The following is a 6,986-nucleotide window of genomic DNA, read 5'->3' on the forward strand; positions in this document are numbered from 1 at the left end:
CATTGTTTAAGCACCGACCGTTGTTGCAGTTGGCTCTAGCACTTTCTGTACTAACCACATGTTGATCTAATGGTAAGATATATTATCATATGCCATGCTGACGCTTGCCTTGGGGCCCTATGACACGTAAGAGAAAGAGAAAGAGAAAAGGAGAAGCAATGTGGCGGGGAGTCGGAAGTGTCCGGGATACGCCCGCTGTAACCCCAGTGCCATAGGGGCATGTGCAAGTGGGTAGTTCTGGGTATGAGAAAGGTTAACACGAGTACCCCTTGTGTGGGCCTGTGTGGGCCTATGTGGTCACGCAAGTTGAATGGTCCTCGAGTCGTGTGGGTAAAGATGTACCCCCTGCAAGGTGTAAGAACAATTTGAATTGCTGCGCTCTCAGTCATAAACATGCTTCTGTCCATTTGCAGCAATCATAGAGTCACGAATGTAGGATAATGTGGTATGGTATGTTGGGTTGTGGTTGAGATGGTTCTAATCATAAATATGTTTATGATGGTTCCAGTTACCTATATGTTTATGTCGACGATTACAGGATAGATTGGTATAGATGGTTAAGTGTAGATGCTCACATATTCGTGTCAAATTTGCTTTTGCATTTGAATCTACTTAACCTTGTGGTCGTTTCTTGCTAATCATCCAAATGCATAATCCTTGAAGTCGGGTTATTTATATGTACTCATTATAGATTAAGTCTTACGAGTACCTTCGTACTCATGCTACTCTTTTAGGTGCTACTGGCGAAGAAAAGGAGTTAGTCTTTGGCTACTTTGCACCTGTCGATGTAGGTGGCGGGCAAGAGTAGTGCATCGTACTCTATGGCGTGACTTTTGGGGCGGTGCCTAAGGGCGTATGGCGCTGCCCTCCTTTTTTTGTTTTTAGTTTACTTTTCCGCTACGTATTTTCTCTAATCTTTTGTTGTAAATCGTTGTAAATGATGGTCTGCTAAAGACTTGTAATATAATTTTAATTACTCGCTCTTTCTTAAGCTTTGTTGTGATGGCATGCGTTGGAAAGGTGTGTGTTCCGATCTTAGGCATAAAACACATGCTGGGACTACCGGAATGGTATTCTGGTTAATTATTGTAGTTGTGATTATGCAAATTATCGACTTAATGATTAATTAGAATACTATTTGGACAGTTCCCCACAAGGCCTTGATGTGGTTGTGCTTGATGGTTATGTTGTTGGCCCTGATGTTGTTGTTCTATTAGTGCTGGTTACCGTTGCCGGATTTACGGCCTGGCTGATGTCACCTGACACCTGATGGTTCTGTTGGCAACATTGATGGTGCTTGGTGCTGTCCTCTTTAATGTTGTTGGTAGCCTATTGCCGGTCAATGTGAGGGTGTTGATGCTGCCGTTGTTGTCTGTCTCCCATTGCCGACCAATGATGTTTGACTGAGGCTGAGAGGGGTTGTTGGCCCATGTTGCTTGTCTACCTGTTGCTTTGTTGATGCCATTGGTGATCGATGCCCGGTGTCATGCTTCTATTGCTAACCCTATTTGGTTGATTGATGGTGGTTGCCCCTATACTTTCCTGTTGTCGGATGGAGATGGTGTTGTTCTTTTTTCTTGATAATGGGGTCAATGATGTCAATTGAGGCCCAAAGGGTTATTTGTTGCCTCCCAATATTGTTTGCTACCTTGTTGCCGACCAATGATGATTAGTTAAGGTCAAACGGCTAGAGACATTGTGCGCAATGTCGTTCTCTTGGTTAGGTTTGCCTGTGGTATCGGTGATGTTGTTCATTGCAGCGTGTTCCTAGTTCATGGGTGTAGCCTGTTATTTCACCTGAGGCCGATAATGAGATTCGCCTGAGGCCGATGATGTGCGACTCAATATTTTCACTGAGGTTGATGATGTTACTTGAGACCGATTATGTTACTATTATCATTTTTATTTACCTGAGGCCAATGATGAAGATCACTTGAGGTCAACGATGCTATATACATTGATAAAGAGCTAAAAAAAACTTTGTCATTCTACTGTTACTTCTGTCTTCTTTGTTACAACTTATGCATAGTCGAAAACCGTTGAAGACAATAAGAAGACGGCCATCAATCATAGTTTAATCGGAGGTGGTTTGCACTGCATGGAAACGTAATGAACCAGTGGCTTCGTGAAGCCATGAGAACCAAGAATTATATAATCGCCAATAGTTAGTCAATCATTTGTATTTGATGCAACTTTATGTGAAAACTTGTACTTTGTAATTCTGGAAAGAATTAATAAAGATCAGTGTTTCCTATATGTATTGTCTTTTATTTATTTTGTATACTGACTTGTCCGCACACTATATAAATCAAAGAGATGTTCTCTTCTTTGAAACAAATTGGCATGCCTAGTGGGACATGATTCTCCTACCACCTTTGCAGCGCTATGATGGTCGTCATGAGGGACTCCTGAGTTTTACAAATATACCATGCATATTGAAGAAGTTGTTGGGAAGTGACTGATCAAAGATGTTCCCTTCTGCAGGTGGATTCATCCCTGCTAACAACTCTGCACCTATGATGTTCCAGTTTGGAACCCTTCCATCCGTGGCTATCTTTGAGCACGAGGGCAAAGTGTAAGCACATCAAACACAAGACCTAGCCGAGATTCAATCGAAAGAATCCCTCTCTTTCCATTTCTTCTTTTCTTTTTTTTTCTTTTCTCTCCTTTTATTCATAATTTCCTATTATCTCCCTATATCCATATATATATATATATAATATATATATATATATCTTAATCATTCATGAATTATTTTGATCTGCATACTCCAAAATGTCATCTTACAGATCCGACACCACGCTCGTCGCCGGCTGGTACTTGGGCATGCAACACCGATGATCACCTTCATTGGCTCTGATAAATTCGGCTTGAAAGATTGAGTTCTCACCTCTAAAGTTTTTGCACCATTTTTGGAACAGGCATTTATGTCTATAGCCGCCACCTCTTATATCAAATTTGAGCAGAAATGTACAATAGTTCCTATTTTAATGTTGCTGAGGTGAGAAAAAATAAGAGAAAAATAAAAAATATGAATACTGTACGTTCAACTGTCTTCTTTTCATCTCTTTTATTCTCTTTTCACCCCTATTTTCATAGTACTTTACTGCTTTCTTTTGTTAAATATTGGTGTTGGATTTTTTATGGCTTCTATTATGTAGGTACGTACATGAGTATGCTTTTTTGTGTATATAGATTTGTGTGTGCTAGTATAGTTGGTAGCTAGTAATATATACAGAGGCTAACCCCTATGTCTGAAATGCATCTATAAACAGTGACGGGTTATAACAGCATCCGTCATTTATGATGGGTTATAATATGACCTGTCATCTATGACTAGCCCAGGAAAATCTGTCACTAATGACTGGCCTAGATAATATGTCACTGATGACTAGTCGTAAGTCATAGGTCACAACTACAACACATCACTATTATCATCAGTGACGGGTCATTTTACGATCTGTTATTAATTTTGTGTCTATTTTGCCTATTTTTTATGTAGTGTCAGAGACAACTTTATCTGAGTGCTATCTATTCGTTTCCTTCAAAGATTTTTGTTTGAAAACAGGCTTAGAGTTTTTTCTAAGGAAAAAGCCCCGGCCTCTAAACTAGAAAAAGGAAAGAGAAGAACTAAACCAGCAATCAGTCTCTTCGCATCTTCTGTGAAAAAGATGATCCTCGATAAAGCACCAAGACACTATTCAGTACCTGGATGTACCCAGAAATCGTAGGCAAGACAAACTACAGAATTCGACCAACATACGTATCAGAAAACGCATTCCATAGTTTCCATGTTTCTCAATCAAAACAAGAGATCTATGATATTGTGAAATTAGATATAGAACTTGTCTGGGTCATGGTCCCTCGCCCTCGTTTAGCGAAGCAAGCATTGCAATAACAACACAAAGTAGCTAAGAAGAAGAGGAGGTGAAGCTCGGCAAGGCCCGTGCAGAGAGCGGGATCCCTATTAGGGCATCAACAATACTAGCTATTTATGACTAGATATTTAAGAAAAAAGTATTAAACATCTACATACAACTTATAATTTTTAATACAAACAAAGACTACATATGTTTAAATATGATTAAGTATCTTGTTAATACTAATATAAACAGTAATGCTTAAGTAAGGTCATTATCCTCCGTCTAAGCATCTCTACTACTGCTGTTGAGAAAGAAATACTTAATTTATTTTACAAACATTTTCTCTAAACACCACACATTATATATGCTCTTACGGTATGCATGTAACTCTCTTGTGGCTTTCAGGGACAGCGTCAAAGCCTTTGTCTTTGTATGCAAGTATTGAGGCTAGCCCCCCATAAATGAAGAAGTAGTGGTGGGGCCCCTGCCTGGCTCCAATGGTGTCCTCCCTCGCGCGGTGGAAGCACCACCCTCTGCCGCTCACTTACGAGCTAAGGTTCGAGGGGCCGAGGCCCGAGGGGCGGGGCAGCTCGGCAACACGACAGGGAGGTGGCGAGGCGATGCGCTTGGAGGTGGTGAGGCAAGGTGGAGCGTGTGGAGGTGATGCGACGAGGCGGTGACGTGGCCAACACCGGTGACAGAGACGACTGATTGAGGTAGATCTTGAGCAGCACAATAATTGATATGTGTGTGGGGAACATTTGACGAAATGATTTGCAACTTTGTTTCGTGGCGGAACATTTTGGCTTTGACATTGGAACTTTTTTTTCTATGGGGGTGGGAGCTTGTCAAACAGCCTCACTGGTGTCAAAGATGTGCGGCGGGGAGGAGATGAGGACGATGATGTATTGTCCGAGCTGTGCCTTCGGGGCATTAATGGGCCGCGCTGGTATGTAGAAAATGAGGAGTGCGACACCCGGCTAATAGCCCTCCTACGTGGACGCGAACAGTCCCCATAAATTGTTTCATTTACTATTTAACAAGGAACAGAGATTGTCCTAGGTAGTACATGTTGAATTATGGTATATTTGGCACAGCTTCATTTTATATTTTCAGCTTTGCTTCAGAAATCTACAGTGAAACAGATTTGTTATGAAACTGAAACTGACAGTAAAGATGTTTGGTTAGTAAGGTGGTTTCAAATGAAATAAGAGATTTTTGAATGAATTATCAATAGTATCCTCATAGTAGTGTTACATATATACTGTTTTTACATATAAGCATTCGTGATTATTGTGTTATACTAAATACGATGCATATATTTTTTGTAAGTGTTTTTAACGGGGGGAAATATTAGTTTGTAAAAATTAGTCTAAATGAACATTCAGCGCACTGAAATGTTGACAAATAAGCCAATGGAACATGTCGAGGAAACCACCAGGAGAGAACAGTAAGGCAATTCTGTACTAGCTAAAAATGCTGAATGGTACCCAGTACAAATTCGTTTTTCATTCTCAAGTTTCAAGTTATATACAAATCTCATTGGAGGCCGGTAAAATGGGTACAATAACTTATTGTGAAAGGAAAAAATCAAGAATAATGACTAAAACCTAGAAAATTCTAATGATAACATTACACAGTAAAACTTAGAGGGGAAATTCTTTAGCATCTATTTACGGTACAAGCTATATGAAAGAAAAAACATGAGGGAAAATGTCTTCTGGTTTTCCTAATCAAATACTGTGCAATTGTCTTGCTCATACTGAAGGCTTGCTTCTGCAATCTGCATTCACAAGACAGAACATTAGAGAGTTGAAGTCCAAGTCAGAAATATACAAGTGAGAATAATATTACCTCATTTGATTCAACATATCTTAGTTTTATTACCTCTGTTCAGTCAACAAGTTGCCAATCCAGAATGAACTTCTCAGAAAAGGTCTCTAGTCATCACTGAAAATATATAAGCAAACAAACTCCAGAATGAGGATTGAAAAACGAAGCGCACTATGATAACAGCAGGATGGAAGTACAAAGAAAACATCAAATTTTCCAGATGTATTATTTTGTATCGATTAATTATCTAGCTGAAGATATTATACTGCTGTTTTGGGGCAAGGATATATTACATGGCTGTTAAGAAATTAAACATCCTCTTCTACTACATGTTAGAACAGCAATTGAGCAGCTCTGTTTGCTGCAGCTACCTCGTGCTGTAATCTTTGGATCCTCTGTGCTTGTTCTCTGATCGAAACAAGGTTGGCCTTGATCTCACTGCAGATCCTTCCTTCCAGTAGCCTCACTGGAACCCAGAGATTAGGCTCCAGCTCAACTAGGTAAGAAAGTGTTGTCTGGAGTCCCTGGTCCTCTGAAATTTCCCCACCTTCGACAATGCTACCATCAACCTACACAGAACCCAAACATATTTATCAGCAACCTTTCATAGTCTCTATCAAAACAGAATTTGTTCTTGACATTGCCAAGCAAAAGCAATCCGACTGCGCAGTTTTTAACATCCTGACGTGCTATGCTGGAAGCAGATTCTCAAGAAAACATAGCAATGCATGCTTGATGCAATGTGGACAGGTGAGAAATCTCCAAAATGCAAATCAGTGAGCAATGATCACAGTATGAGCAGTGTGTGCAATTGGATTCCATAATTAATCTTGGATTTACAGCTTGCAAGTATAGAGCAGCTAAGGAGGGGGCCATGGCATCACCTCCTAGACGGACCATTTCCCCTCGAAGACCTTGAAATCGCCGTTGATCATCTTGAATGCGTGACAGGAACAGGGATGAAAACAAGGAAAGAACAACAGGGATTCGGTGGAATTGGTAGCTGTATTGATAGGATTTGGACCGGAAGATCCAGATGTACTACAGCTACTTTACTCTACTAGCTAGGGTTCGAGAATATCCATTTTCATGTCCGATACAGACTCCGACTCTGCCCTTTATAGTTCAGGGCTTAAACATACTTAACACTAATGCTACTTAACAAGTAAATATTGTTTATCGTCCGCAAATGAACTGAAAAGTAACAGGCTGCTTAATTAGGCGCTAACTGGACTTGGAGTTGAACGATAGCCGAGAGATTGAAGATGGACGGTGCCGATGCAAGGATAC

The 6,986-nt window shown here is 40.3% G+C and overlaps 1 long non-coding RNA gene across 1 annotated transcript; it reads right to left on the reverse strand.

Annotated features, from left to right (window-relative positions):
• Positions 1 to 5,350: 5,350 nt before the first annotated feature.
• On the reverse strand, positions 5,351 to 6,641 carry LOC133907661 (uncharacterized). The gene is made up of 4 exons (XR_009907998.1): positions 6,581 to 6,641; positions 6,068 to 6,265; positions 5,751 to 5,813; positions 5,351 to 5,646 (listed from the first exon to the last, which is right to left on the reverse strand). It is a non-coding gene; the product is annotated as an uncharacterized LOC133907661 (long non-coding RNA).
• Between the last annotated feature and the right edge of the window lie 345 nt (positions 6,642 to 6,986).

Source organism: Phragmites australis, chromosome 24 (genome assembly GCF_958298935.1).
Source record: "Phragmites australis chromosome 24, lpPhrAust1.1, whole genome shotgun sequence".
Taxonomy (NCBI): Eukaryota; Viridiplantae; Streptophyta; class Magnoliopsida; order Poales; family Poaceae; genus Phragmites; species Phragmites australis.